This window comes from Gymnodraco acuticeps, unplaced genomic scaffold (genome assembly GCF_902827175.1).
Source record: "Gymnodraco acuticeps unplaced genomic scaffold, fGymAcu1.1, whole genome shotgun sequence".
Lineage (NCBI taxonomy): Eukaryota > Metazoa > Chordata > Actinopteri > Perciformes > Bathydraconidae > Gymnodraco > Gymnodraco acuticeps.
Genome location: NW_022992041.1, coordinates 784,978 through 812,771, shown reverse-complemented (window position 1 = coordinate 812,771; position 27,794 = coordinate 784,978). Strand labels below are relative to the sequence as shown.

Genomic DNA, 27,794 nt, shown 5'->3' with positions numbered 1-27,794 from the left:
GTGAGTGTGACTTTAAATCTGGATGGAGATTCGCAGGGTTTATTTGTGTATAAATAGAGGGGATACATAAATTAACGTCATTGAGATTGAGGAATCAGGAGAGGCCACTAGTAAGTGTGATTATTATATTGAATGTGATTTAATGTGTATGGGATATGTGTGATCCTAATTGGTGTATTGTTGTTGTCCTTTTTCTTCTAAGGTTAACAACCTATTTAGATTTGATTAAATCATCAAAACTAGGAGTTGTTTCCGTCCATCTTGATTCCACCCATACTGTCGGGAGATAGACAGTAGGCTACAGTTGTTAACTAACGCATCGGGAGGGATAACGTTTTCAACCGATGGCGAGAGACAGCTAGGAAGGTAGACTCCAGTCGACCGGATGAGCAGGAAAGCCCGTGGTCGCAACGAGCGGCGGGAAGTGAAGGCCCGAGGCTAGCAAAGCTAGCAAGGACCGTCAAAGCTAGAGGAGCTAACGAAGCTACCGGAGCTCACGACGGAATGAGCAGGAAAGCCCGTGGTCGCAACGAGCGGCGGGAAGTGAAGGCCCGAGGCTAGCAAAGCTAGCTAGGACCGTCGAAGCTAGAGGAGCTAACGAAGCTAGCGAAGCTACCGGAGCTCACGACCGAACGAGCAGGAAAGCCCGTGGTCGCAAGAAGTGAAGGCCCGAGGCTAGCAAAGCTAGCTAGGACCGTCGAAGCTAGAGGAGCTAACGAAGCTAGTGAAGCTACCGGAGCTCGCGACGGTCCAAACGAGCAGGAAAGCCCGTGGTCGCAACGAGCGGCGGGAAGTGAAGGCCCGAGGCTAGCAAAGCTAGCAAGGACCGTCGAAGCTAGCGGAGCGTAGCTAGCGAAGCTACCGGAGCTCGCGAAGCACCGAGGAGCGCCGGTCCGCGAGTCGAGCTGACAACCGGACGACAAGGAAACCCCGTGGTCACAACGGTCGGCGGAAAGGGAAGGCCCGAGGCTAGCAAAGCTAGCGGAGCTAACGTGGTCGGATCACGTGAGTAACACGGACAATATTTCGGCTCTATCTAGCCAAAGAAGCTAGTGTTAGCATAGCAAAAACGAAGCAGACTGAAGGTTTCCAGAAAATAAGCAAGAAGAAAATAACTAGCTAGCATACAAACCCAAGCTAGCTATCAAAGTCCACCAAGCTATTGGTTAGCAAACGAAGCTAGCTAAGCCAAAGGCACCAAGCCAGTGTTTCCCACAGATATGAAATATACTTGGGCGGGTGGTGGCAAGGGGTTGGGGTAGTGCGCGACATCTTTTTTTTTTAAAACAACATTATTTATTGACTTTTCATTGCAAAGATGGCACTGTTTGTCAGAGCACTTCATCCTTCTGGGATTTCATGAAGAACAGCTCCAACGCCTGTGTGTATGGGAATGCCTCTGGTGCTGGTCCATTAACTGCCAGTGTTTCCCACAGATCTGAAATATACTTTGGGGGGTGGTGGTAGCGGGGGGGGGGGGGGGGGGGGGGGGGGGTTGAGGTGACGTGCAACAACATTAACCTTTCTGTTGGTCGTTTGTTAGCAGACCCTTCACGCGATGGCAGAGCGAACAGGTACAGGTACAGGCAGGGTCCATAATGATAGCCCTATAGTTTAAATCTACTACCCACACATGAACATATGGAAATGAGTTACTATTTAAAAAAATAAATGTATTTATTAATGTATTTAGGAACCTATCCATGTGATTTTTAGTGGGGGTCGACCTCAAATCCTCTAGGGGGGTCCAGGGGCATGCCCCCCCGGTAAGATTTTATTTTTTATTTTGGAGTTAAATGCATCAATCTGGTGCATTTTGAGGGGGAAATAAAGAGACTAGATCTATGGAAACACCTATATTTAACAGAACTGTATACATTTCAATAATCATAAAATCAAGGCCATAACCAATAACATACCATTTCCAATATGAAAAAAACACTGAAACTTGTTTATTAATTTAGTTTTGGTTCATTTATAGTTGTGAGTGTGTCTGTGCTCCTGAATCAGCCTCTCCTGTCTCCCTCCTCTCCCCCCTGCTCCTCTTTGAGGCAGCAGCAAAGACTAGTTTTCTCTCAACAAGTTTTATAAGTGTATCTTACCTTTTTTCACCTAGTTAACTTTTTATTTATTTATTCATGCATATTTTACTAATCACATTACATTTCATTTAGCTGACGCTTTTATCCAAAGCGACTTATAATGACCGATTACAGGGACATTCTCCCTGGAGTAACTAAGGGCTAAGTGCCTTACTCAAGGGCACACTAGTGGTGGTGTTCCTGGCGGGATTTGAACTCACAGCCTTCCGATCTTCAGCCCACCTCACTATCCATTAGACCAATCACTACCCTCTCAAATGGAAATATGTGTTTACATAAATGGTGACCACACCGTTTGAGACCCACTGAGAACTTAGACTAAGTTAACTATCTAAACACTCAGAGAGTCCTTTACCTCACCTGAGCTGAGGTTATCCCGAGCTTGAATGACACACAGAGACCAATCAAGGGCTTTGATTTATGATCTGTATGACAGTGGCCATGTCGGCAGGCCACATCATGTGGACAGCCAGTCACCCTGTGTGAGGCAGGCTACTTAACAGGCCAGAAGGAGGCGAGATCAGAGCAAGGGAGCGAGGGATCATTGTCTACAAGTTAATCGATCGCAAATGGCGTCGTGGTCACGGACGAATACAAAAAAAAATTTTTTAAAAAAAATTTAATAAATAAAAAAAAAAAAACTAAATGGGTCGCGAAATATACTTGGGCGGCCGTTAATATACCTGGGCGGCCCGCCCAAGTATAGTCTATGTGTGGGAAACCCTGCAAGCTGTTGGCTAGAAAACGGAGCTAACCAGCTAGCGATCCAGCTAGCTAGCCAGAATAAGACAGATTGAGCTAAACTCAACCTTAAATTCAGAGAGATGATTAAGGGGGAGGAAACAGGGAAGCATCTGAAAGCCCTGCGGACGAGGGCGAAGGTTGCTCTAGGTCGTAAGGTGAACTCAGTAACAAAGACGGTGAACACTATGTTAGAGGAGGAGTTGATGAAAGAATATAGTGAAGTCCACAAGGCCGCCACCAAAGTCACAGAGGCCAACGGTGAATACCTGATGCAAATAATTCTGAACGCTGATAGTGACGAGGACCAAGTACCAGAAGAGCTGAGGGCAGACGTGGAAAAGACGGATGGAGAGACCAGCCAAAGGCTTGAAGAGGTCAGTGAAGTGATTAAAGCAAACCTTTGGTCTAGGCATGGAGAAAAGAAAGTGATATTTGCCATCGGGGAAGCTGAAAAGGTCTATGTGAGGACGCAGAAGCGACACAAATTGACCTGGTGAGCTATGAGAATTACGAAAAGCAGCTTAAACATTAAGGAATTAAAGGAAGTGCACAGCACCTGGAGGGGATGGGCTCCTGTGACTGCTAGAAAAGATGTGGAAGAGATAGTGCGCCAGCTGGAGACAAGGAAAAACGCACTCAAGCGTCAAAAGGAAGCTGAGTTTAACAAAGCACGCGGCGCAGCAGAGTTGGCACGCACTGCAGCAGAGGATGAGCGCGCCCAGTTCGCCCTGGTTCAGCTAAGGCAAGACCAGGCCCAACGCTCTAAATTGGCCGAGGCTCAGATTGCAGCAGAAGAAGCACGGTTTGACCTCATGAAAGCGCAGCATAAAGCAGTGGAAGAGGCAGGCACAGAACCCAGAGACAACCGGATGGGAGCGATATCAAAGATACGACTCAAGCCGGTAAGCCTTCCCAAGTTCAGTGGCAGTATGAGGGAGTTTCACCGCTGGAAAAAGGACTGGGAATCTTTGCAGAAGCAGGGAGAACCGTCCGGGTCGCCTGACAGCATGAAAGAGAAGGTAAAAAATGATGTCAAGTTGGCCAGCTACAGTACAGTCGAAGACATGTTCAGAGTATTGGAGAACCGTTATGGAAACAGGACCACGATTGCACTGCAGATCGTCGCAGAACTGGAGAAGATACCAGCTGTGAAAGGAGATCAGCCGAGGAAGGTGATAGACCTCATCCAAGCTGTGGAAAAGGCTTTGGCAGACCTCACAGACCTCGGGAACCCTGGAGCCATCAACCAATCAATGATTAGGTCTATAGACAGCAAGCTGCCCGACCAGGTGAAGAGAGAGTGGGTCATCTTCAGGGCTAAGCCCGAAAACGGTGTCACCCCAGTCAACCATTTCAATACGCTTCTGAAGTTCCTGAAGGAGCAAGAAGAAATTCTAGAGATCTTGGAACAACTGAAAATAACGGAGACATCTGAGAAAATGGACAAACCGCAAAACAGGTTCGAGAGGAAGTATGCCTACACAAAATCCACCAGAAGGGACACTCCAGAAGGTGAGTGCATCGTGTGTGGAGAGGAGAAACACAGTAACAAGTTATTCTTCTGCAAGAAGTTCAAGGGGTTTGGCTTGGCTGAGAGAAAGACTGCTGTGAAGAAGGTAGGAGCATGCCGCGTTTGTCTTGGATGTCACGACGTGGTAGAAGAGTGCACAGACAGGTTCCTCTGCAACAGGGAAGACTGCCAAGAGGGGACCTCCTCGGACCACCACTACCTGCTCTGTCCAAAATGGGAACAGCTACCAAAGGGGAAACTTGGAAAAGGCAGCGAGAGGGTAAGGGAGCTAACAGAAGAACAAAAGCTAGCCTTGTCCAAATGTTCCCCAGAGGCGGCGGCGGAGATCAAGAAAGCTTTCAGTAACAACAACAAGACTTCAGTGACAAGGAGCGCTAGGAAGGATGAAGGTGGACTTCTGGAAAAGAATAGACTGACCGAGCACCCTGTCATCATGATGCTGTTGGAAGTCACTGCCAACGCGGGGCAGAAGATCGGAGCTCTGATTGACCTCGCATCAGACACCAACTACATCACTCACGTAGCGGCTGACAGGCTCGGTCTGAGCAGAGAAGAAGTCACTCTGGTCGTGCATGGAGTTGGAGGGATGACCGTGACAGTCAAGGAAGAGGTACCTCCTGCGAGTAAGAGTCAAGAGCCCCAAAGGTACTGTGAGGGTTCACAAGCTGGTTTGTTATGGCCTAGAGGAGATTGCTAAAGTGCATCGGAGCGTCAGACCTGAACAGCTAAAGAGGTTATTTCCAGAGGTTGCAACGGACGAACTGAAGAGACCAGACCATGTTGAACTTCTCATCAGTCACAGAGAGGGGATACTCGCTCCACAAAGACTGAGGATAGTTGGAGACCTCGTCTTATGGGAGGGTCCACTGGGTAAAACCGTGGGCGGAGCACATCCCAGTCTGTTCGAGAATATAAAAGTCACTATGCACCAGTCCTAGACGCACTTCGCTCGCTCGATGAGGACAGCTGCTGTGGAGTACAGAGAAGTAGTCGAGAGTCCTGAGTAGGGATGCACCGAATATTCGGCCACCGAAAATTATCGGCCGAAAATGGTTAAAAAGGCCCTTTCGGCCGAAAGGGTTTTAGCACCGAAAAAATATCACCGAATGTCAGAACAGGCTTACGTTGGTAACCTAACGTGTTGTTGTGATTACGTAATAAAGACGCGGCTACCATGCTCTCGGCTGGCTCACAGGGGGGGGGAACATTGACCTTTGTCATCGAGATTGCCCTGAGCCTTTAACAAATCGTATTAAATAATCTGATGACAGACTGTAAACAGAATAGCTGAAATGTTAACAAACTAAATAACTCAGTTACCTCTAATCATTAACCCATGTTTGTATCATGTAGTTAACTCCGTGTGTTGCTGCTAGCATACATAACACCTGACGTGGAAACGTTACTCGTGGATGGAGCTACAGAGCTGCTAGAAAGACAGTCGAACCCGGTACATTCCTCCGTCTGCATGCGGTGCACTTTTGCTAAATGTTTAGACAAATTGCTCGTGCTTACATGCTAAACTCTTATTGCACTTATGGTAACAAGTATTCTCCACATCGAGACGGGTAAAGTTTAACCACACCTCGGAGCGCGTTCTCTCCGCCATCTCCGCAGTGTGCTCCGCTGCATGTAGCAGCTGCGTGTGTGTAAACTGCCCCACCCCCTCGCACACAGACGGGGGAGAGAGATCTCGTCTGATCGAAAATACATCATAGACGCATTTGTTGTCTTTGCATATTAGAAACGAGTTGGCGACACTAAGACTGCGATATAATGTTTTTTAGCAATAATACATGACATATATAAATGTACTGTATGCATTCAAAAGTGCTGAATAAATGTTTTATGGACCCATAATAGTGATTATTATTTAAGTTAAGTTTTGCCATAATCATGTCTATTTCCATAATCAGGTAGCTGAACAACATTGGTAAAAAATGTATACATTATATATATATATTTCTATTAATCATTTTCGGCCTTTCGGCATTCGGTTTTCGGCCAACTGTTTCCTATTTTCGGTATCGGTTTTGGCCAAGAATTTCCCATTCGGTGCACCCCTAGTCCTGAGATCCTGAGGGAAGAAGAGACCAAGAGTCTGACTCAGGAAGTAAAGGCGGAGACCAGGGATACAACTCAGGGGCGGGGCTTCAGGGGGGGCTGTAGGGGCAGGGCTCCCCGGGCCCGGGACCCAATGGGGGCCCGTCGCAGAGGCAGCAGGCTCCGCCCCCGAGATATTCGCCGGCGGGCCCTGCTGCCTCGCGCCACTGAGTGCACTGACGTTCGTGGTCATATTAGGTATACTGTAAAGCATTGTAGCCTATAATATGAGTTGAACTTGTGCTGCTATTTTCACACTCACATTTAACATTAAAACATGAAAAATTGCAAGTGAATCCCTTCTATTGTCTCCAAATGTATTTTGGGTAAAATCATCATGAACAGCCGTCCATCAACATCATACGTAAATGAACGTCAACGTCATCATCAATCACTTGTCATTCAACAGAGCACTGCCTAAGCATGAGCAGTTATAAACACAAAAGTGGAGCTACAAAACGCAAAGAAAAAGATAAAAAGGAGGACCAAGGAAAAGCCAAATTGTCCAAGCTAGATGGATATTTTTTTCGCCCTACTCCTCCTCCTGCGGGAGATGAACCTGAAGTTGTTGCCACTGCCAGCCGTGTTTCATCCCGAGCCCCAGCCCGCCAACAACGTTAGTGGGGGTTAGCCAGATTTACAGGTAGGCTACAATCACGGACACACAGTCAACAAGAAAATGTGAGTTTGTGGTAAATGTTGATATCCTATGGTTGTTGTTTTTTCATGTAGCTCGGTCGCCTAGCTTATTTCATTTTCTGTCTCTCGGCTGTAGTGATGATGATAATAGGGACGACTCAGCAGCTGCTAGCTGCTCGTCTAGAGGAGAGCCAGGCCTGACGCTTGACCAGCCGCACCCCTCCCCCTCCGGCTCCTTACCTGCTGCGCCGCAAGGTGAAGAAGTACCGGACACTGGGAATTAAAGCAGCAACAGGTCTCCTCCTCACGCTACGCCTACGGGTGAAACTCAGACCACGGATCATGATGTGTCCTGCAATTATCCTCTGGAGCGTTTTCCGACTGATCGGGCAAACTATTTTGAAAACATTGAGGACGCCAATATCAAAAGATATATCCTTAAAATGGGCCCATGCAAACCCAAAGGTCCATTTCCCAAAGACAAGGATAACCGTTGCTTTTCAGAAAACTATTACACCTCCACCACTAAAGTTGGGATGAAATTTCCACGCAGCTGGATGTGCTATTCCCCAAAATTGGACTGCTGCTACTGTGAGCCTTGCTGGCTTTTTGCCAACCGAAAGGCACCGTTCTACAACAATGTATGGGTAAACAGAATAAAAGACTGGAAACATCTTTCTACTAAAATTGAGAGGCATGAATCCACTCAAATACACCTTGGTGCATGCGTAGTATATGAGCAGTGGAAAACCAACGGCACAATAGACGCTGACATGGAGAGGAATGTGCGTAATGCCGCCCAATTTTGGAGACAGGTCGTGGAGCGCATTGTTAATGTAACTCTCACTCTAGCTTCAAGCAACTTGGCATTCAGGGGCCATCGAGAGGTTCTAGGTCAGGGAAAAGCTGGCAACTTTTTGTCAATAATATAATTATTGGCTCGCTACGACCCTGTTTTGAAAGAGCTAATCAACCGACCAGAAGGGTCAGTGAAATACCTCAGTCACCAGATTCAAGATGAGATTATTTACTCAACGTGTGAAAGCTGACATCATTGATGAAATAAACGAAGCCCCATTTTATTCCGTCATCATGGACACAACGCAAGATGTGTCAAAGATAGACCAGTTGAGTCAGGTTTACCGTTACATAACTGTTGTTAAGAACGACATGGATATTGCAACAGATATACAGATCAATTAAGTCTTTTGGGGTTTTGAAGTGACTGAAGGTTCATCAGCTTCAGAGCTTGAAAACAAAATCCTTGGTTCTAAAGAGAAAAACGGATTAGATCGGTCTAAATGTCGCGGACAGGGCTATGATGGGGCGGCTAATATGAGTGGTGTGTATTCAGGCGGGCAAGCAAGAATAGCCGAGAAGGTTCCCCTTGCCCACTATGTTCATTGCGCTGCTCATAATCTCAACCTAGCACTCAACGACTCTGTTAAAAATGTCCCTGGAGTGAAGCAGTTCTATGACACTGTAGAGACGCTCTACAACTTCTTTGGTCACAGTATCAAACGATGCATTGCTCAGTGAGTTAATGACGCCAGAGAGCAGAACTATCACATTAAAACGCTTATGTCCCACTCGCTGGTCATCTCGCCATGATGCACTTGTTGCGTTAAGGCACAGATATGGAGACATTATAAAAGCCCTCGTCTAAATATCCCTTACCAGTGACAAAAAGGATGAGCGCAATGAAGCAAGTGCACTCAAGAATGCCATAAGCAAATTTCGCTTTCTATTTTTGGTCAACATGCAGACCAAGATTTTGGAAAGCATAAATTGTGTTTCACAGTGACTGCAAGCAAAAGACGCGGATATTCTCAAAGCATCTACTCTACTGCAAAATGCCATCAGTGTTTTGGTGGAGTATAGGGGACAATTTGATGAGGCGAAGTCCGCCACTCTTGCCCTGGCTACTAAATGGGGAAGTCAAACACAGTTTGAAACAACCAGGGCCAGGAAAGTTAAGAGACACTTTTGCGGCTTTCACACCAGCGCTTTTCCCTTTCTAGCTCCGAGCTAGAGCTTTTCTGGTTCAGCTCCGGTTTCCCTTTTCTGCTCCCGATATGTTCACACCGCCCAGCACCCGACTGGTGCTGCCGCTACTGCGTCATGACGTCACCGTTTACATAGCTGATTTGCTCCCCAACGGCGTTACGGCGCTCACAACAACGGGGAACTGCGTCGGGTCGATGATCGTGTTGCTTTTAATCACACGAAGCCAGATTAAATTGAATAACGACTTCTCCAACCTTATACTTTGCTCCAGAGTGCCGTGGTTCATTGTTTATTAATGTGTTTCTGCAGCATTTACCGACCGCAGCAGTGTTGGCTGCTCTTCCACGGGAGTTTATTCTCCTCCGTTAGCTCCCGGTTAGCTCACACTGCTGCGGCCGCTCTAAAGTATTCACTGTCCGACTCACACAAGCAGCTGATACATATCCCCAGTTCCCCTTAGCCTAAGTGAATGTGTGTCAGTCTGAATTGACGCTGTTTGGTATCACAACGCTGTTATGAAAGTTTCTCTGGTATAAAATGGGTGATGTTAGCATAGCAACCGAAGCTAAACTGACTACTTGCTATTGCTATCCTATTGTGGCATAAACCGTTTTCTACAGGCACATTTTACCGGCGTATTTTTATTATGATTCTACTTGTGATAGTCGGACACGACAACCTGTGCAGCCCATGTATTGATTCCATCCGATAGCTGCTATAATACAAAACAAAACGTCTGCCAAAAACAAAACGTCTCTCCACAATGATCAATAACAGTGAACGGATGGTCAAAGTAAGGTACAAATAAACAGAATCACACGAAGCCTGGTTAGTGTTGCCTGACTTTATAAAGTGTGTTTATAAGCACTACTGCTTGTAGGCAGGCATGACAGTCGACCCATGTTCAGGGGAGGAGGGTTTAGTTTCCTGCACGCCTCGACGTAAGAGAGACGTAAGCGACGCCACCTCTTAGCTCCGAAGCTCTTGCCTCTAGACCGACAATTTTTTGGAGCTGGAAGTGAACCCGATTCCGGAGCTAAGAGCCGGCGCCGTTGCGGTGTGAACAGGAAAAACCGGCGCTTTTCAGGCTCCAGCTCCGAGCCGGAGCTGAAAAAGCGCTGGTGTGAAAGGGGCATAAGATGAACTCTCTGAAGACAGCCGCCTCACTGACGCAGAGAGCAACTTTCGGGTGACCGTTTTCAATGCATGTCTCGATATAATCATCCAGCAACTGTCCCAAAGATTCACCAGCTTAAATGCAACTGTGAACATGTTTGAGGCAATTCACCCCAACACACTACTGCAAGCAAAGGATGAGGATTTACACCAAGCTGCCCAGCGTCTTAGAGAGCACTACAGTCGGGACATCGCCGCCAGCTTCCCTGGCCAGCTGCTTTCTTTCAGAACCTGTTTCAGGGACCAAATACAAAAACTAAAATCTGTCGCGGATCTGGTAAAAATGCTCATTGTTTACAACCCAGCAGTAACATCTACATTCAGTGAGGTTTGCACAGTCTTCATCTTATTTCTGACTCTTCCTGTCACCGTGGCAACCGCCGAGCGCTCTTTCTCCAAATTAAAACTCATCAAAAGCTATTTGAGGAGCACGATGGGACAGGAGAGACTGAGTGGACTGGCCTTGCTGTCCATCGAAAGTGACCGAGCCAAGAAATTGGACATACAGCGGATTGTGGACGAGTTCGCGGAGCGCAAGGCTCGCCGAGTACCCTTCAAGTAGTGGTGAGTACACTTCAAATTTAATTTGTACAGTAGCCTACTTGTACGTGAATGTATGGGCCGCCGTGCCAATTTTACACTGCTCTGCTCTCATGGTGGCTGCTGGCTGTCCATGGTGAATGGTGTGTCAGAAATGTTGTCATTTTATTAGGCTATGTTTTCGTTGTCCTTGTGGTTTGTTGGACTTTATGTCATGTTATATCATTATTATCTCTGATATATATTTCGTTTCTATACCCTTTATAGAAACGAAATCTTAAATATTACACCTTTTCTTTAGTTACTTTTCTTTCAAACATTGTTTTAAATAGTAATCTTACTGACTGAGCGACTTTTTACGCACGAACGTCAGATTACCACCCCGGACTCCCGATATTTTTGTCAAGCTTTATTGGGTTTAAAGGGCCCAGTCATGTGGCCCCGCCCCCCGGCCCGGGTCTGATATGTGCCGCCAGTGATACAACTGCAACAAGGAGAGAAGTTCTCGAGTGGTGGAAGTGGGACAGCATCGGTGCAGCCTGTGAACCCAGTTGTGGTGGGTGTCGCTGCGGGACATGCCAGCCAGGAGGAAAGGAAATGACCCTGGCAGAAGAAAGGGAGCTGGACGTGATTAAAGAGGGGCTGTCCTACATGGCCAAAGAGGAACACTGCCTGACTCCGCACTGGGACGCATCTTACCCATGGACAGAGGACCCAGCCTCACTTCCAAACAACAGAAGAGGAGTGGAGGCCACCTTCCTGAAAACAGAGAAGCAGCCCAGTTTCGCGCACATGGTGGAAGATCGCAGGGTCCTGGAGGAGGACAGTTATGTGGACGATATCTTAACGTCCCACAATGACCCAAAGAGACTGGAGGAAATCACAGAGGGGTTAGAAGAGATCCTGAGCGCCAGAGGCTCCTCCCTCAAACCATGGGTCAGGTCAGGCCAAAGTGGGAGGCAGAGGACTGCGGAGCAGGTCCAAGCTGGAGCAGTAGCAGAGCCAGGGGTCAGGTTGGTGGAGTCAAAGCTAACACCTCTCGACCAAAAGGGAGACGTAGTCAAAGCTGAGGTGTGCGGTGCGGTCTTTGCAGCTCGATTAAAAACTTACATCGTAACAAGAGGAGCAACTCCTGAAGACCAGGGAGAGGGCTCAGAGTGGCAGAGGGGACCTGAGTTCCTGGTGAGGCCGCTAGAAGAATGGCCCATGAAGTCGGCCGCGGAGGTGGCAACCGGTGCCAGAGAGAGTGTGGGCAAGCTTCAAAGAAAGGCATTCTCGGTAATACTCACCAGAGCCCAGTCAAACAAAACCCCTATCCATGACGACACCAGTGGAAAGGACGCAGAGGCTGAGGAGTCCCTAGTTAAGGTTGGCGGATCCCCAGAAACCTCCGAAAGGGAAGAAGCTTCAGTCTTGACAGAGAGAAGACCGGAAGGGAAGTTTCGGAGCATTGCTGTTCTGAACCTGGTGAAATCAAAGAGGTTCAGCAGTCTGGCTAGGCTATGTGGAGTGGTCGCATGGGTCCGGCGAGCTGCAGAGAAATGGCTGACTAGAAGAGGCCGAGCGGCGGGTCAAGCAAAGTGGGAGGCAAGAGTCCTGGACAACAGAAAAGTCAAACCTGTGCCTCTGCGGGGGAACTTGGCTTCGGGGTCGTTGAAGATTCCGAAGTGGAGAACTAAGAAGAAGGAACCTCCTCAGACACCACCACCAGAGCAAGGTTATTTAGGTTGGTGGCCTCCTTGGGTCATCCGACCAGGAGGCCAAGTGGGAGGTGTGCTGTAAACTCATGGTTTTGTGTTGGGTGTATAAGGGTTAAATTAATGGGGTTCAGTTTATGTGAGTGTGACTTTAAATCTGGATGGAGATTCGCGGGGTTTATTGATGTGTATAAATAGAGGGGATACATAAATTAACGTCATTGAGATTGAGGAATCAGGAGAGGCCACTAGTAAGTGTGATTATTATATTGAATGTGATTTAATGTGTATGGGATATGTGTGATCCTAATTGGTGTATTGTTGTTGTCCTTTTTCTTCTAAGGTTAACAACCTATTTAGATTTGATTAAATCATTTTGAATTTTTGTTTTTAGGATGACTTTTAACATCTGTCCAGGGACTACAGACGAAAAATAGCCTGTTGGCTAACTCTGGCGCATTTACAGAAATGTCAATCAATGTGCACTGTCCCTGTCAAATAAATATATTTTAAAAAAAATTCAAAACTAGGAGTTGTTTCCATCCATCTTGATTCCACCCATACTGTCGGGAGATAGACAGTACAGTGGTTTTTATTATTATCATTATTATTATTATTATTATTCTGTCTGTATATGAAGAGATCAGTTGTACCTTCACCTTTTACTGGAAAAACGTATTTATTTCATGTACACTGTGGCCCATAAAGTTGGACTCATTTTGTTTTCAGACACATTCCATTTTTTATTCTTTTTTCATTTTCACTGTGATATGTTTGGAAGAGATTAGTCGATAACGTTTTGAGAATAAATCACATTGTCACAATCATTTCATGAGAAGAGGGAAACATATGTTATTCCAACTTTATGAGCAACAGTGTATTTACACCCAGTATCAATATCCACAGCCTCACTGCTGATCACTGAGCTGCTGGGGGGTCAAGCACTTTGCTCAAAGGCACATGGACAACATCTTCATATTCCAGCCTATCATTAATGCTACACTTAGATGCTATTAACATGTGAACAAAGGTGGTTTTGAAAGGCAAACCCCTCTAACTTAGCCATCTGGCACGAACAACAGCAAAGAAAATTGTGACCCATATGAAAGCTTTTGCTAGAGAAGTGCTGAGTAGCATCTGCTCGCTGTGAAAATGCCTTGGGTCCTTCCCATGACATGACAAATTACACAGGGCAGTTTACATTTAATTATCCACTCCAGTGCTCACCTCAATGAGAAAGTACAGCAAAATGGGAACATCTTTTTCATCTTGACCAAATACTTTAAAAAACTTAATCTTTCCCCTTTTCAAATTGAATGAGTGTGATGATTCCCATTGGGTTTATGAGAATAAACGTTTTTTAGTTAAAAGTTGTTTAATGTTAAATCCTTAACATTGGTTAACTAATAGGAGAAACCACATAACATAATGGGTTGCCTGTGCACCACATGTGAACAGATATTCGATTATATCACAAGATCACTGCTTAGACACATTTCCAGCTCTTTGCCATGCGGTGCAAAGGCGGCTGCAGCTCAAGGCTCTGACTGAACTTAACTGAATACTGTACATATACATATTTCTATGTGCTATTGTCCAGCCTTTTTTCCCCCGGGTTGATTGCAGATTAGTAAATACCTATTTCAATAACACTATAGGATCAATCAATAGAAAGTTTTTACATTTGTTTGATACGTCAATGGTTAGGTCATCCATGTAGTCATGTGAGGATACAAGTATTAGATAGCTGCAAATCATTACATCTAATTATTCAATTTTTTTCAGAAACATCAAAGTATTTAAATAGCTCTGCTAAATCCTTTTGATTAATAACATGCATTTAGTGCATATTGATCGATTCGATATATGTTAAATGATTCACGTATACACGTAATTCGTACGTGATCTTTGGTCTTACAGTTTTGGCTTCACAAACCCTTTTAGCAAATATTGCTGCAACCGGCAATCAATCAATCAATGTTTATTTATATAGCCCAATATCACAAATTTAACATTTGTCTCAGTGGACTTCACAGTTTGTACAGAATATCAGAATGACAATATGACACCCTCTGTCCTTAGACCCTCACATCGAGAAAACCAACAGTTTAAAGGGGAAAATGGGAGAAACCTCAGGGAGAGCAACAGAGGAGGGATCCCTCTCCCAGGACGGACAGACGTGTAATAGATGCCGTGTATACATTGAAAAGATAATACATTTACAACATGGGTAGTCCAAATGTTTGGAAATGCATGTGTCTATAATAAGAAGATGAATCCATGAGGATATCCATCCAGGACTTATGATCCAGGACCACAGCCACGACTCAAGATCGGAATTCTGGAGAATGAAATAACGCAAACTGACTGGTTTGATTTGACATATGGTGAAAATTGTGAGGGGGCCTGTGATAATTTGAAACATACCTTAAAACAAACCGTAGCTAAATATACAAAAACAATGCCTCAAAAGCGTATTGGCAAACAACTGTTACCATGGTTTAACACTGCTCTATGGGAATTAATGAAAAAAAGGGATGTAGCTCTAAATAAATCTTTAAAATCGGGACTAGAAACAGATCGCTTAATATATAAAAGTCTTAGAAATAAAGTTACAGTTCAATTAAGAAAGGCAAGGGCAAATTACTTTTTAGATACTATTCGACAGGCAAAGGGGAATTCTCAAAAACTATGGAAAACCATTGACAAACTTATTGGAAAAGATCACTCAAACAATTATAATACTGAGCTTATGATAAACGGAACCCTACAACAGGATAGCCTAGCCGTGGCCAACCATTTTACTTTCTTTATTGAGTCTGTTTCAGAATTGGCCCACAGTTTCAATGTAACAGAACCGCTTCTTGCATTAGCTGACGATACAAAAGTGCTCAAACTCAACTGTACAAATGAGACTAAAGTGAATAAAATAATTTCCACCTTATCAAATTCTAAGGCTAAAGATCACTGGGGACTAGACACAGTATTTATAAAAAAACATAAAAAGGACTTAGCTAGCTTAATCACCTATATTACAAATCAATCATTAAAAGATAATACATTTCCATCAGCTCTTAAAACTGCTATTGTAACACCAATTTTTAAATGTGGCGACAAGATTCTACCTGTTGTGTCCAAAGTAGTTGAAAAAGTAGTCACGGAGCAGCTGGTGTCACACCTAAGCTACAACAACCTACTTCATCCTATGCAGTTTGGTTTTAGGACCAATTATTCTACTGAGACTGCATGCTGCTATTTAGTGGAAGGAATCAAGGCTAAGTTAGACAAAGGAGGGATAGTTGGAGCAGTGTTCCTTGACCCGGAAAAGCATTTGACACAGTAAACCATACCAAACTTCTATTAAAACTCAACAATTTCAACCTGTCAGTTAGCACAATACAATGGGTAAGGTCTTATTTAGCTGGTCGTTCTCAATGTGTCTGTATAAATGATAAACTGTCAGAAACTAAGCCATGCTCAATCGGAGTGCCACAAGGCTCAATTCTTGGACCGCTGTTGTTCAGCATCTATATTAATGATCTCCCATCTGTTTGTGAGGATGTGGACATCCAGATGTATGCTGACGACACGGTGGTTTACACTCATGGGAAAGATGCTGAACAGGTTGCCTCTAAGCTCTCGTCAACGCTGCACAAAGTTGCTCAATGGTTAAATAACTCGTGTCTTACTTTAAACACTAACAAAACAGTGACAATGTATTTCATGAATAAGAAAAAAACAACCACGCATCCACAGCTTCGTGTGAATCAATCAATCAATCAATGTTTATTTATATAGCCCAATATCACAAATGTTACATTTGTGTCAGTGGTCTTCACAGTGTGTCCTTAGACCCTCACATCGTACAAGGAAAAACTTCCGGAGAAAACCCACAGTTTAAAGGGAAAAATGGGAGAAACCTCAGGGAGAGCAACAGAGGAGGGATCCCTCTCCCAGGACGGACAGACGTGCAATAGATGCCGTGTGTAAATTGAAAAGATAATACATTTGCAACATAGGTAGTCCAAATGTTTGGAAATGCATGTGTGTATAATAGGAAGATGAATCCACGAGGATATCCATCCAGGACCTATGATCCAGGACCACAGCCACGACTCAAGATCCAGGGCTCGCGATCCAGGACACAGGACCGCAGGATCATCCATGTCTCCGGATCCCGGCGTATATAGACACCAAAAAGACATTTGGGGAAGCTGTGTTAATCGGAACATGAGAGTACACAATTATAGACAGAGAGAAGGAAGAAGTAAGATGTCCCCCGACAAACTAAGCCTATATCAGTAAAACTAGGGGCTGAATCTAATCAGCCCTAACGATAAGCTTTATCAAAAAGGAAGGTCTTAAGCGCACTCTTAAAAACGGATAGGGTGTCTGCCGCCCGAACACAAACTGGAAGCTGATTCCACAAATGTGGAGCTTGATAAGAAAAGGCTCTGGCTCCCATTGTACTTTTAGAGACTCTAGGAACAACCGACAACCCTGCATTCTTGGAACGCAATGCCCTAATAGGACAGTAGGGTATAATGAGTTCTTTAAGGTAAGATGGCGCCTGCCCATTAAGGGCTTTGTAAGGCAAGGCAAGTTTATTTATATAGCACTTTTCAACACAAGGCAATTCAAAGTGCTTTACAAAAAATGAAAGACATTAAGAAAATGGCATTTAAAATCAGTCATTAAAAAGAAAAGCTAATAAAATAAACATTAAAAGAAAAAGTACATGGATAAAAGTTACAGTGCAGTCTAAGATATGAATAGTTCAATTAAAAGCAGCGACAAAAAGAAAAGTCTTCAGCCTGGATTTAAAAGTAGTCAGAGTTGCAGCGGACCTGCAGGTTTCTGGGAGTTTGTTCCAGATATTTGGAGCATAATAACTGAACGCTGCTTTACGATGTTTAGTTCTGACTCTGGGGACAGAAAGCTGACCAGTCCCTGAAGACCTGAGAGATCTGGATGGTTCATAATTTGCAGGAGGTCAGAAATGTATTTTGGGCCTAAACCATTCAGTGCTTTATAAACCAGCAGCAGTATTTTGAAATCTATTCTTTGACACACAGGAAGCCAGTGTAAAGACTTCAGAACAGGAGTGATGTGATCCACTTTCTTAGTGTTAGTGAGGACTCAAGCAGCGGCGTTCTGAATCAGTTGCAGCTTCCTAATAGATTTTTTAGTGAGACCTGTGAAGACACCATTGCAGTAGTCGAGTCTACTGAAGATAAAAGCATGGACAAGTTTTTCCAAATCCTGCTGTGACATTAGTCTTTTAATCCTAGATATATTCTTTAGGTGATAGTAGGCTGATTTAGTAACTGTTTTAATGTGACTGTTGAAACTCAGGTCAGACTCCATGACTACACCAAGATTTCTGGCTTTATCTGTTGTTTTGAACATTGCAGACTGAATCTCAGCGCTAACTTTTATACGTTCTGACTTGGCTCCAAAAACCATTACCTCAGTTTTATCTTTGTTTAATTGGAGAAAGTTCTGACACATCCAGTCATTGATTTGTTCAATGCACTTACTCAGTGTTTGAATTGGAGCATAGTCTCCTGGTGAAATTGTTACGTAAATGTGTGTGTCATCTGCATAGCTATGGTAACTTATTTTGTTGTTTTTCATTATCTGAGCCAGTGGTAGCATGTAGATGTTAAAGAGAAGAGGCCCCAAGATGGAGCCTTGAGGAACCCCACATGTCATATTTGTCAACTCAGATGTGTATCTATAGAAACAAAGTTGTTTCTGTCCTTTAAGTAGGATTCAAACCAATTTAGAACTGTTTCCGAAAGTCCCACCCAGTTTTCCAGTCGGTCTAGTGATATGCTGTGGTCAACAGTGTCAAACGCAGCACTGAGATCTAATAATACTAACACTGAAGTTCTGCCACTGTCTGTGTTTAAGTGGATGTCATTAAAGACCTTTACAAGAGCAGTCTCAGTGCTGTGGTTTGGACGAAAGCCTGACTGGAACACATCCAAACAGCTATTTAAATGCAATAAATTACTCAACTGTTGAAAAACAACTTTTTCAATGATTTTACCTAGAAATGGGAGGTTTGATATGGGCCTGTAATTGTTCATTACTGAAGCATCTAGATTATTCTTTTTTAAGAGCGGTTTAATGACTGCAGTTTTCAGGGCCTGTGGAAAAATACCTGAGTGAAGAGATTTGTTTACTATATGAAGTAGATCTGAGGCCATGCAAGGCAAAACATCTTTAAAAAATCCTGTTGGAATAATATCAAGGCAGCAGGAGGAGGATTTCAGAAGTTGTATAATGTCCTCTAGGTTTTTATCATTAATCTGATGGAATTGTGTCATGGTGTTTGAATTGATGTTAGGTGGACACACATTTGCTGTTCCTGATGCAGAGGCACTGACTGCTTGTCTGATTTTCTGAATTTTGTCAGTGAAAAAGGAGGCAAAATCATTGCACGCCCTGGTGGATAGAAATTCAGAGGCTATTGACACTGGGGGGTTAGTTAGTCTGTCGACGGTAGCAAACAAGGCACGTGCGTTGTTTTTGTTTTTGGTAATGATGTCAGAGAAGAACGATTGTCGTGCGTTTTTCAATTCCAAATTATAAAGGCCAAGTCTCTCTTTATAGATTTCAAAGTGAACCTGGAGATTTTTTTTTCGCCACCTGCGTTCAGCTTTTTGACATTCTCTTTTTTCTGTTTTCACGCTCATGGCCTTTCTCCATGGAGATATTTTCTTGCCAGACACTTCCTTTACCTTAGTTGGAGCAATGGCATCTATAACATTTTTAATTTTTGAATTAAAATGATCTACTAGCTCATTTACTAAGATGTTAGCAGGGGCAAGTGTTGAAGAAAAATTCTGAGTAAACATTTCCCTAGTATTTTCAGTTAAATATCGCTTTGTGGTTACCTCTTTTTGAACATTTTTGTGAACAGAAATAGAGCTCTCAAAGAAAACACAGGAATGGTCAGAGAGTGCAACATCAGTCACCACAACCTTAGAGATATTCAGACCCTTTGAGATAATTAAGTCCAGAGTGTGCCCCTTATTGTGCGTGGGCTCCGTCACATGCTGAGTCAGTCCATAGCTATCAAGAACACAAAACAGTTATTTTGCCCCTCTGTCCTGGGGGTTGTCAACATGGATGTTAAAATCACCAACAATAACTAGATGGTCAAAGTCAATACACACTATAGACAGCAGTTCAGTAAAGTCATCAAAAAAGCTTGCACAGTATTTGGGTGGTCTATAGATATTTAGGAACAGAGCTCGAGAGGAGCATTTCAGCTGAAGGGCCACATATTCAAAAGAAGCAAAGTTCCCATAATATGTCTTCCTGCATTGAAGGGAATCATTGAACAGAATAGCAACTCCACCCCCTTTCTTATGCATTCTTTCCTGACTCATAAAACTAAAGTTGGGAGGGGTTGATTCGATAAGAACAGCTGCACTGTTATTTTTGTTCAATCCAAGTTTCTGTTAAAAACATAAAATCGAGATTGTGCTCAGTGATACAATCATTGATTAAAAATGTTTTTCCTGCCAAAGACCTGACATTTAATAAAGCTAGTTTAAGTTTGTTAAACACACTATCAGTCATGTTTTTTGTAACAAGCTGTGGCTGACATGGAATCACTGCTAAATTAGATAAACTCACACAAACGTTTGAGCGCTTCCTGTTTCTAAGATGATTCACCGCTCTTAATCTATTACCTATCAACACAGATATTGGCAAAGCTATAGGCAGGCAGGGCCCTGGCATGTCCTGGAAAGAGTTGAGAGTGCCATACGCCCTTGAGCCTGGACCCAGCAAATATCAGTTTGCAGCGTTTAGTACACACACATCCTTATCAGGCTTCGGAGACTGCAGATGCCCTCTCGAAGGGAGGGGAGGCGGCCGACGCAGGCACGGTGATGGAGACGTGGGAGATGGTGCGGGGGTAGAGGACATGCTGCAAGAGGGGGGAGGTGGTTGACGTAGGCACGGTGATGAAGACGGGGGAGATGGTGCGCGTCTCTGCGGTGATTTTGGTGGGCGTCGTTGAGGAGCGGGGGTAAAGGACATGGTGCCAGCCCCGCGTATCGCCTTAGTTTAGTCTTTGAACTCCAGGAAGGAATCAGTGCCAACCCTCTGTATCTCCTTCATGTGTTCAACGATCCCCAGGAGGGTGGGCGAGGGTGAAAGGGTGAACGGAGTATCCTCAAAGGCGTTGACAGGGGGGGGGGGGGGGGTGACGGGCAGTGGAGACTCCTCCATGTGTCTCCCATAATCAGAACATTCCTCAGGCAGGTGCAGTGATAATTCTTCAGGGTTTTCTGCACGATGTGTTGTGTCTTTCTCCTGTTTTGATTCCTCTTGTTGCTTGTCCTTGGCAGAGGGAACAGATTGATGACGCAGGCAGTTGAATATGTTAGAGATAAACAATTTCACTCCTGATTTGTTCAGGCAAACTCCATTTGCCTTGAAAAGATGTCTGCGGTCCCAGAAAAAGTTAAAATTCTCAATAAAATGAACAGAATGGTCAGTACAGACAGTTGAAAGCCAGGTATTCGGTGCAAACAATCTGCTGAATCTCTCCACTCCTCTTCTGACTGGCGGTAGAGGGCCACTGATGAACACCTCTGCATTTAGAGAGCTGGCAGTTTCCAACAAACATTTAAAGTCTTCTTTCAGCACTTCTGACTGTTGTTTCACAACATCATTTGTTCCAATAGTACCACATTCTTCACAGTTGGATGTTCAGCCCCAATATGCAGGATCTTCTCAGCCAAGTCAGAGACCACATCCTTGGGAAAACAGAGTACTTTGGTGTTGTTCTTATTACACAGACCTTTTACATCTCTTACAGCAGAGTCACCCACAATCAGAGTTTCAGGCCCAGTCGTTAGCTTTCCCTCTAGCCTTTTACTTTTGGAGTAGCTATTGGTCCTTACCCTGCTGTGTGAAGAGGACAGGTTATCCAGGTCATCAGATCTCCGGTTCTCGGTCAGCGGAGCGTATCTGTTCTGGATTGGCACACTTGGTGGTTTAGGAGGATTGTTTGTAGTTCTCCCTTTAGCAGCTGTCCACTGCTGTTTCCTAGTATGAATAGGGGTTGAAGAGGCGCTCTTCCTGGGTGATAACAATGTAGGCCAGCCGGTCGCATCACAGATTTCAGAGCGCTGGGCTCTGCATGTTATCCGTCCTCCCAAATCCCATGGAAATGATTTACTCTTAGGCTTTGCACCCAGAGAGTTCCAGGGAGGACTACCACTTGTAGATTTATTACCCGGTACACAGCCCTCCTGTTCCTTGGAATCCCTGTAGCTGCTAACTAGCTGTGAGTTAGCATACCCTTCTCCATTATTTTGCAACACTGGTAAAGTGGTGTCATTCCCATGACATAGTCCATTCACTTCCACGTTAACTTCCAACCGTTGCATTTTCATTTCCAACACAGCTATCTTCTGTATAAGTTTGTGGAAGTCATCTGTAGAGAATGGAGGCATTTTGCTACCAACTAGCTTAAGCTAAATAGCATGCAGTAGCCTACCAGGCTTTAGCTGTTGCTAGGCCACACTACTGTAAGACTGAGGTCGTCGTAAAAATGTTGAAATATGGCTGAAACCCTCCGTCTATTTACGAAGATGAACTGTCCCAGTGATAAGTTAATGTCCAGGAGCCGCTGCTCGAATGTTTTCAGAGAATAAGAATTGGAAAATCAGCATAAAAAGTAAGCAAAGGCAGGAGCAAGCAGAAAAGCGTCTGCACTGTAAGAAAGAAAGATAAGAATGTAGGCGAGAAGAAGAATTGTAAATTATATCCTGTGTTCTATAGGGAGACAGTGTAAGGCAGCCAGAACAGGAGTAATGTGGTCCCTTTTCCTAACTCTGGTTAGTACACGAGCTGCAGCATTTTGAATCAACTGAAGCGACTTGACTGACTTCTTGGCACACCCTGATAATAAGGAGTTACAATAATCCAGCCTTGAAGTAACAAATGCATGGACTAGTTTCTCTGCATCGTTTTGAGGCAAGATATGCCTGATTTTTGCAAAGTTACGTAGATGGAAGTAGGCGGTCCTTGAAATTGATTTCATGTGGGCGTTAAAGGATAAATCCTGATCAAATATAACACCAAGATTCCTTACAGTCTCACTGGAGGCCAAATTAATGCCATCCATAGTTTAGTAGATTATTCGGGCCAAGTACAATAACTTCAGTTTTGGTCGTGTTTAACATCAAAAAATGTAAGGTCATCCACATTTTTAAGTCCTTAAGGCAGTCTTGAATTTTATTTAGATGATTAATTTCATCAGGCTTGATTGATAAATATAGTTGAGTATCATCCGCATAACAATGAAAGTTTACAGAATGATTCCTTATAATATTGCCTAACGGAAGCATATATAATGTGAACAAAATAGGTCCAAGCACTGAGCCCTGTGGCACTCCATGGCTAACTTTGGTTTGCGTGGAAGATTCATCATTAACACGTACAAACTGAGAGCGTTCAGATAGATAGGACCTAAACCAGCCTAAAGCAGTTCCCTGTATGCCAACTAAGTGCTCTAGTCTTTGCAATAGGATATCATGGTCAATAGTATCAAATGCAGCACTGAGATCGAGCAAGACAAGAATAGAGACAATGGTAAAATAATTGAAAACGTCAATGAGGTCAAATACTTGGGAGTGATCTTGGATGCCAATTTGACTTTTGAAAGCCATATTAGAAGCATGACTAGAAAGCTGAAATATAACATTTTCAAACTTAAACATATTAGGAACTCATTAACCATAGAAGCATCGAAAACCTTTTTGCATGCCATGATACTATCACATTTTCACTACTGTATAACCTGCTGGTCCCAAGCAACTAAGACTGCTATGAGACCATTTGAGGTTGTTTATAAACAAGCCTTAAAAGTTATGGATAGAAAGTCATTAAAACACCATCATTGCAATATACTGTCCAAATACAAACTTTTCAGTTTTGATAGTCTTGTTCTACTTTCCCGAGTTCGATTGGTATTCAGAATCATTCACAATTCTACAACACCACCGTTGAGGGGCTTTTTTCAGTTTCGCCGTGAGCAGAGTTGCAGAAACTCCAGATCTTCATCAAATGCAGATCTAACCATCCCTCTGAGGCGCACTGCCTTTGGACGATCAGCATTTTCGTTTACGGCCATCAAGCACTGGAATACTCTTCCAGTTGAACTTAAAACCTGTACTGATTTTTAACTCGTTTTCCTATGGTGCAAAACAAATGATATTAAGCAACCAGTCAAGCCAACATTAATTACACTGTAATCTGAGTTTTTTTTAATTTGAACTGTATTGTCATACTATATCTTAGATATTTAATTTAAGTGTATTTGAAGTGTACTAAGTATTATGTTCGTAACCTGTATTTAAATCAGGCTTTGTAATTATTTGAGTGACCGAGATCATGTAAGTGTATTTCAAGTGTACTATGTATTAATTTATTGTTTACAATTGTTTGACTGATATAGATCATGCAATGTTATTATTTGTTTATTGATTGTTATGAACCGTCTGAGGACCACAGATGGAAATTAGCTATTAGCTATAATCTGGCATATTGCATCTCTTCTCTTTGCTGAGATTAATGTTTTTGTATGCATGGTCCTTCTATAAATAAATAAATACAAATAAAAAATGAATTGCTACATTTTTATCAAGTAGCATACATTTATTTTTATTTATTATACCTTTATTTGTGTTCATTCAAATATAATTCAATTCAATCAATAACAATTTTTTTCTGGACTTTCATTTGTCTGGACTTTTATCCCTTTTCTCTTTGTTCAGTTATTCTGTGTTTGCTCAGGCCATTGGTTGTTACTTCAAAAAGCCCTCCCTCAGCATTTGTTGTGGATACATTTTTATAATACCAGCACCCTCAATTCATTTCAGTGAAAATAGGCTTTTCTCAAAGTAAAAAATACATCTAGGTCACCATGTGTCTTTGCCTTTGATGCTATAGCTACAATAGGCTGCATATGAGGATTCAAAGAGCATACACAATATAGCAGGTATAGTGTATATATAGATACTGAGACCAAACACTGAAGGTGAGTCACAGCAGGATTCAGGTCAGCCAAATAACTCCAGGTGGCGGGGGTCCTTCCCCCAGGTCACAGTGCAGCCAGCAACTGGACCAAGGTTAGCAACAGTGTGCCCTGGGTGCATAATAGGACATTAATTTGTAATGTAAAGTAAGCCATCCCTTGCTGTAGGCACGGGGGGTTATGAGCGGTTTACTACACTCTACATGCAGGAGTGTACACGTTGTGGTGCAGCTGGTTGGTTTGTATTCCTTGTTTATAATTCAATCCTGGAGCTCCGGTGTTCACAGGGAGAAAAACACATTTAGCATTTAGCCATTGGAAAGTGAAACTTGGAGCTCGGAGGCTGCAAAGAGCAAAAGGAACAATATTTACTGGGTCCCAGGAGTGAGAGCGGTAAACAGATAATACCTGCTTAGGAGGATGAAAAGCATAAAGTCAGGAGTGAGGAAATACCATGGTTCACAGACTTTCTATTTGATCGGGAAGGGTGGAAAATAGTCCTTACTACTTATGGGAAATGTTCCCAAACACTGATTTAAAAAGATCAATTCATTATGAATATACCCATTGAATACAACAGTGGGTTATTTACCCAGCAACACGTGCTTTAACAGTAAGGTGTTTTTATTGTCACACAATGTGAAAGCACTATGTTGGAATGTTCCTCTTACATTTATTTCAAAGCTTCGCTGCAACTGCAAAGTATTCACATTGCATTTCTTCTCGTTTGCTTTATTAACGTTGGAATTCCTGCTGAGGCGATTACAGGGGCGGCGTGTACCTGCTCAGAGCTTTTTCTTTTGTGTGCCGAGCAGAATTTTAAAGCAGATAACATTTGCACATGATTTGTCAAAAACAATATGAGTTTCAACAGAAAGAGCCTCTGCTGAAAAGCCCACAGTGGTGACAGAGACTGCTCTTTGAAGTGACTTAATCGTGATAGACACATTTACATTGTTCTCCCTCTCTTTCTCTGTCCTCGTATATTCATAATAAACAATATCATCTGTGAGAAGGGGTTCAAAACAATACCCGAGGTAAAAGAAGAATATTATGATTTATCTAAAACTTATCTTTACTTCAAATGTTAACAGAAAATGTCTCTAAGAAATGTTTGATCATGAAAAATATGTAGTGAATAACATTGCAGAGGATTATATTAACATTTCTCATATTAATGTTACATATTTACGGGATGTTGTCTTGTGCAGACACAAGTCACTAATGGCACATTCGATTTTATGAGGGGCTGTACGGGACATTATTCAGAAATACCGTTCACACACACATATGAAACGCACTCACACATACAAACACACACATGACATGCTCTAATACACATGTGAAACGTGTAGTGGACATTTTTATTATATCCTTATATGTTTTAAACCAAATGCTTCTCATTTCCTGAGATGTGCTGTTTTCTTCTATCTACTCTACTGTGGGTTTATTCCCAAGCACTTCAAGGCCACAGCTGCTATTTGGTTGAGACTCACACAAAGTCACACAAGAACCTTTTCTGAGAACCGTTATACTATCTACAGCTCAAGGACAGGTGTCTAATAACAATGTGACCGTGTGAAGACAGATTTCTAACCTTCTCACTCTTTCCTGTATATAAGCCTTGCTACCATATTGTACTGCGCACACTCGCACAGACTATTCTATACTCTGTGAGACCTGTGTCTATATGTATTGTATCTTATGTATTTGAAGCTTCAAATAAATAACCAGAAAGACAACTCTGTCTGATTCACCATTTATTTGTTTTGATCACTCTGACTTGTACTCTCCACAGTATTGGGTCTCAGATTTCCATAACAATTGGCGTTGTCGGCAAGATCTCTGCAAGTTCGATTGGGAACACCTACGGACGCTGGTGGTCGCGCTCCAGGATCCTCGGATCCTCCTCTACCTCGACAGAAACCGTACGGGACGAGAGGACCAGCGCCGGGGGTGGAACCGATTGACTTCACGAGATCCAACGAACTCAAAAGGCTTTCAATACTCGGTGAGATGTACAGTGTCTAAATTGTTTAAAGTTAAACGTAATTAAACTCCATGGCATTTATGAGAGGGACTGCTCGAAAGTAGGATATTTGGGATATCCGTCGTGATTTGGGATTACGATTAGTTTTTGTGTGATTTGTACTGAGAAACAAATATCACATCATCGACGGATGAAAAAATAGTGTTTTGGTAACACGGGGTGTTTTGGTAACACTTAAAGACTTTGTTTTGGGAGCAAAGCAGGTGTTTTGGTAACACTTAAAGACTCTGTTTTGGGAGCAAAGCAGGTAGGAGGCTTGTACACTCTCCGATTGTGGATGTCATGCGAGCAGAAATGGTGAAAACAGTCTGTCTAAATGAAATATCTGGACGGAAATGTTCGGATTTCCAAAGGGAGGTTTTTTGAGTAAATTAAAAATCAAGAACCTAAAGAATAAATTACAAGAACATGAAGATGGAATGAAGGGTAAAAATAAAGTTAAAGTAAAAGACTTATAGAAAACTGGACACTCAAAGAAAGTGTTTATAATACTGGGGAGAGAAAAAAGGCAGTTGGCCTTGGGCATTAAAGAAAATATTAAGGTTGAAGATGAATGTGAAGAAAAGAAGGAAAATAAATCATTTCCAAAACCATGTAAACCCCAGACATCTCTGTGTCCTTCCATTGCAGGCCTGAATGACCTCTCCTCGACTGGGTATCCTTTCCCTCCCCCGGGGTACTACCCTGGCAATCCGGCTGGCCCACCTCAACCACCTCCACCGCCACTACAAGCCCCAGCCATGCAGTCCGTCAACTCCAAGCTCGCCACCCCCATCAGCCCCAAGTAGATGGGGACAACAGCGGGATAAACAAACCCGATGCCCAAGCAGGTGTTTGGGACACACACCTCAGATAAGGCCTTTCTCAACGGACTCACAGACACAGCGCAAGCTACGCAGAATGCTGGCCACTCACAATACAGAGGGAGAGGCAGAAGAGGTTTTCCGAGGCAGAAGACGAGAAGCAAGACCTTCATTTGACGAAAGATGTTTCAAGTATGGCAGTGTTGAACATTGGGTTATGTGCAGAGGTGCCCAGTACGTCGACCGCGGGCGACCGGTCGACCGCGGGGGCAATGCTGGTAGATCGCGAGTCATTCATAAAAAATGTTAAAAAAAACGTTAAAATAGACAAA

At 43.4% G+C, this 27,794-nt stretch overlaps 2 long non-coding RNA genes across 2 annotated transcripts; both read left to right on the top strand.

The window, feature by feature from the left end:
* On the top strand, positions 1-27,794 carry LOC117536845. Its single transcript, XR_004567626.1, has 3 exons — positions 1-110; positions 203-1,005; positions 26,408-27,794. It is a non-coding gene; the product is annotated as an uncharacterized LOC117536845 (long non-coding RNA).
* On the top strand, positions 6,333-7,834 carry LOC117536846. The gene is made up of 2 exons (XR_004567627.1): positions 6,333-7,123; positions 7,256-7,834. It is a non-coding gene; the product is annotated as an uncharacterized LOC117536846 (long non-coding RNA).